Source organism: Poecilia formosa, unplaced genomic scaffold, assembly GCF_000485575.1.
Source record: "Poecilia formosa unplaced genomic scaffold, Poecilia_formosa-5.1.2 Scaffold676, whole genome shotgun sequence".
In the NCBI taxonomy this organism is placed as follows: Eukaryota; Metazoa; Chordata; class Actinopteri; order Cyprinodontiformes; family Poeciliidae; genus Poecilia; species Poecilia formosa.
In genome coordinates, this window is record NW_006800615.1 from 129,766 (window position 1) to 134,789 (window position 5,024).

Here is a 5,024-nt window from a genome sequence, read left to right on the forward strand (position 1 = left end):
TTTAAGAAAATATTTCCCCCCACAGAAAATAATAAGATTTCAATTAATTAAAAATATGGTTTTTAAAAAAAAAAAAAAAAAAAAAACAAAAAAAACCCCATATATGTAATTAATTGCAATACTATTAATTTCTGTGTGGTGGCATATATTCTTAAACAGATATTCTGGACTATCACCAAGTGATAATTAAATTCTCCCACTTTATGGTGTATCACACCAACAATAAAGATTTCATTAAGCTTTATTACACTGTTAAATGATTTAATAACAGTCAATAATTACATCAGGTGGAACAAGTAACACCAGTTATGAAGATGTCATTTAGTGTTATTACAGTGTCATTAACATTATTGCTCACCTCAAGTAAACTGAAACAAGTAGCAACAGTTATAAAGATGTCATTAATTGTCATTACAGTGTCAAGTGCTATATTAACATAGTCATTAATGTTAAGTCTTACCTCAAGTGAAGTGGAAAACACTGGACTACTTATAACTACCATCATAAATGTAGAACAAACCCTTTGTACATTGGAATAAAACAAAGGATACAGAGGGGTTAACTTCTGGTCATATATTGTAACCCTGAAATACTGATTGAAAAACTAAAACAGAATTACTTATTCTTTAACTTAAGAAAATATGTTCTTTCAACAGTCCTAACATTTTTTGCTTTGACTGTGTCAGCCATCTCCTTCATTATAGTCTTCCTATAACACTCTGAAAACAGAGCAATTTTCTTCTTGCCTTAATTTCCATGAAGCAGCTCTTTAAAGGTGTCTGGAAATGCTCAGAAATTATAGCTGTTCTTGCAATAGTTGTGGTCAATGCTAACCATGGCGAAAGCCTTTTCATGAATTCAAACTTGGTGAATCTCTTCTGGACATTCTCATGGTGGGTGATGACTCAATCCACTGTGGTCACTCAAAAACAAGAACAAAAACAAATAAACAAAAATGTAATGTGATCTTAATTCAGCATTTATTTAAATACCATTCCAAAAATGTCCCTTGCTGCACACTGTCAGAATGGTAGACTGGCAGACAAAGGTCTAATTAACATGACTGGTGGTTATAAAGTGCAATACAATTATTTTTTAATACAAGTAGCATAATAACTGGAGCTGAACAACATTATTCTGGCTGCATGAATTGGCAGAAATTCATACAGCCTGTTGTTATTCAGATTGCATCATTTAATGTATAGTTTTGGGCACATGAATGGATCTTTTCACTTAATGAGCATTCAAAATTATTTCCAACCAGATACTCTGGCTTATGGCTTAAGAAGTGTATAATAATATAAATAAATAAACACCTACATTTGACAACAATTAGTTGTCTAAAATGTAACTTGTTAACTCAGCTGGTGAATGTTGATTCCTGCTCCCCCTTCTCCACTTACATGTCTCCTCACACCCCCTACAACTGGAAAAAATATTAACACAAAAATAACTTACCTAATTTTCTTGGGGAATATTTCATCTGCTTCTTTCTCTTTGGTCAAACAGGAACTTTTTTCTCTGGTGGCTGGTCCTTATTATCATCCTCCACACTCGTAGCATGTCTTCATTAGCCAACTTTGTCCTCCCCACCATGTGTCCTTAGGCTAGCCTGGGTCTTCATGTGGCTAAACTTGCCAAAGCAAAGAACACAAACACTGTGTCACATCAGCCAAGTTGCTAAATAATGCACATGAAGGATAACTTTGACTAATATATTAGCTTTAAATTTATTAGATTAAAATTGGAGAGAAAAAACTATTTGCCTGTCTTTAAAATATGTTTAATATTAAGGGCTAACGTTACAGTAATGGAGATTAAAAACTTTAGCTAAAATTAACTAACAGCAAGGTAGGATTGGCTTGAATTGCTTATAGCTAACATTACAAAGAAAGAGAACATAGTCAATGTTATTTTCTCAAAGAAAATATAGAGTTAATAAGACACATACCTCATATTAATTGGGTGATAAACTTCGGCTTATTTTTAAATAACTTCCATCTTGTGGTAGATTTCTTCTTCACTAACACACTGCTCGACTGTTTGTGCACTGCTGCCTCTCACTCGTGGAGATGGTGTATTGCATGCTTGTTTCAAATGCTAAGTTCTTAAGTTCTTTGTAGACATCTTGCTGTAAAACTTCAGATCAATTAGATCAATTAGAAATTTAAGACTAAACAAAATGGCAGAGCAATATAATATTACCAGATAAAGCTACATATTTTTTAAAGTTTAATTGGTAATACTTTTATAACAAACTTATGACAGATCACAATTTCTTGGTTAATGTCAAGCTGTCATAACGAAGACATTTTGAATAATGTCAACTTTGTATTAAAAATGTCATTATTTACCGAATGACACTTTATGACAACAGTCATAAATATTCATAAAGACTTACTCATGTTCATGCCAGGTGTTATGTCATGTCAGTTTTATTCACACCGCGTCAAATAAAGTGTTACCAAAATTAGAAAAACCATAATTAGAATCACTAAGGAAGAACAAAAGTGGAAAACAAGACAACTAAATAGAAAAACCTAAAGAACACCAAAAATGACAAAAATCCAAAACCAAACTCAAAACACCCCACATTCCAACAACTTTACATGTTTTACAGGGCAAAGTAGTGCTAGCTGTTGTAACAGACAATACAAAGTAGGTTAGGCAACAAAGAACATGTACATAATTTTTTAATCTAGTTCAGCAATAAATAATAAATGTTTCTGGGGCACTTTTCATATTCATGAAACAGAGCAGAAATTACTCAGTAGATCGTGTAATGCACTACTGATGCATCTCAAGATAGGGCTCTTCTCCTCAGCAAGATTTCTAGAAGTCCTCCTGCTGGAAGAGAAGTCAACATTATCTGTAGACACAGACCGCTGAATGAGTATATTGATTTCTCTATATCTTCCTTCAGTGAAACATGAATTTGTTAAAACTGCAATGACAAGTGGAGCCCTTGTACTAGATAAGTGTTTCTTGTTATGTCATCAGAGCATTCCTCCCGAGCGGTTTCTTAATGAATTCTACTAAAACCTTACCCCACCCAGGAATGCACATACTTATATATACACACACTCACACACAGAAGCACTGATGCACATGCACACACAGGCACACATCCCTTTTCTAATAAAACACCTCTCCCTCTGTGCAAACTGCCCAAACTCCACTTTGGATTTTCATGTTGTTGTCTCTATGAAATGAAAAGACAGTTCTTGGGATATGTTGAATGACTAAATATCCCCATGAGAGACATTTAAATACGGCTTTTCTCCATGCTCTTACCACCTTTAATTTTATAATAATTTGCTTCCAAGGAGTTACATTTTCTTTGAATCTATCATCCTGACTTGATCAGTAGTTCCTGAAATTTTCTGAATATTCCTTTGTGGGGGTTTTTGGGATGCGTTTCTCTTGTTTTTTGTTTTTGTCCAGGCCTTCTACCCGACTCCAACATCTATGTGTGTTGGAGAAAAGTTGACAAGTAGAGGACACACAAAGAAGTATCAGGCTCAACAAACTGTCAGCAGATGCCATGAAATAAACCTAAAGAAATTTATAGTGAAGAGTATGTCTACACCAAGAGGAGCATTATAGCCAAAGCAATAATGCTCCTCTTGTAAAAAGTAAATGTGCTGGGTTTCTCTTTGGCACCCAGGGAATAATTCTGATTGTTACTTTGCCGGAGACATCACTTTAAATAAATAAATAAATAAATAAATAATAAATAAAGATTTGCCTTCTGTGTTTTTTCTTTTCTTCAACTATGACCAACTAGTTTCAGTCCCTACTGATGAAAAGCATTTACATTGCATGATGTTGCCACTATTGCACCCCAGGATTCCTCTTATTCGATATTTATATGCTCCCACTCAGCTCAGGTTACAACAGGAAATAAGATTAGCTACCATAACTATGCAGATGATACACAGCTCTACATCACGATGTCACCAGGTGACTCTGAACCCATCCAATCACTGAATAGATGCTTAGAACAGATCAATGTGTGGATGAGACAAAACTTTCTCCAACTGAACAGAAACAAAACTGAAGTTATCTTTGGACCTAAAGAGGAGCAAACTAGAGTCAACGCACAGCTTCAGTTATTACAACTAAAACCAGCGATCAGCCCGAAACCTGGGAGTAGTGATGTACTCTGACCTGAACCTTCAGAGCCACATAAACACAGTTACAAAGTCGGCCTTCTCTCACCTGAAGAACATTTCTAGGATTAGAAGACTTATGTCTCAGCGAGATCTAGAGAAACTCATTCATGCGTTTATCTTTAGTCGCATTGATTACTGTAACAGCGTCTTCACAAGTCTGTCCAACAAATCAATCCTCCAGCTGTAGCTGATCCAGAACGCTGATGCTGATGTTCTCACTAAAACCAGGAACACCAGTTCTAAAGTCCTTCACTGGCTCCCTGTAGCTCAGAGAATAGACTTTAAAATACTATCGTTAGTTTATAAATCACTGAACGGTTTAGCACCACAATACATTAAAGATCTGCTGTTGTATCAACCTTCCAAACCTCTAGACTAAAAACCCACCTGCTTAGAGTTGCTTTGGAAACATAATCAATTAAGAATTTAACAATGGCATTGACTTAATGTAATATTTTAATTATGTGTTGCATGACTTTGTGTTTTTATGATGTCAAGCACTTTGAAATACTTTGGCTCTAGTGGCTTTTATTTGAAAGTAGTTCGACAGGAAACAGAGTAATGAGACATGTGGCAAATGTTGCCAGGCTGTGAATCGAACTTGCGACCACTGCCATGAGGACAACACCTCCCCAAAGAAGCTACATTTTAGTGTCATCTGGCTAGAGTACTGACTTCAACACGTTTACTGTGTGCTCTATATAGTTTGAGACCAGAGTGCATTCAATAAGAATGTGATTATTACTGATGCCCATACTTTTGAGAACTTTGACCTGAGCAAAGTTGCTTTTTAAGTAAGAGAAGCATCAAACAAATACAGCTCATACTGTCATCACTTAATGCTGCACA

The 5,024-nt window shown here is 35.3% G+C and overlaps 1 protein-coding gene and 1 long non-coding RNA gene across 3 annotated transcripts in view; one reads left to right on the plus strand and one right to left on the minus strand.

The window, feature by feature from the left end:
• The window catches only part of LOC107834583 (uncharacterized), a 16,239-nt gene extending 13,136 nt beyond the window's left edge, over positions 1 to 3,103 (minus strand). Inside the window, exon 1 of the long non-coding RNA XR_001660384.1 lies at positions 3,091 to 3,103. This is a non-coding gene — a long non-coding RNA (uncharacterized LOC107834583). The remainder of the gene's footprint in view (positions 1 to 3,090) is intronic.
• LOC103130789 (voltage-dependent T-type calcium channel subunit alpha-1G-like) overlaps positions 1 to 5,024 on the plus strand; it is a 166,375-nt gene that overhangs the window by 122,253 nt on the left and 39,098 nt on the right. The window lies entirely within an intron of this gene.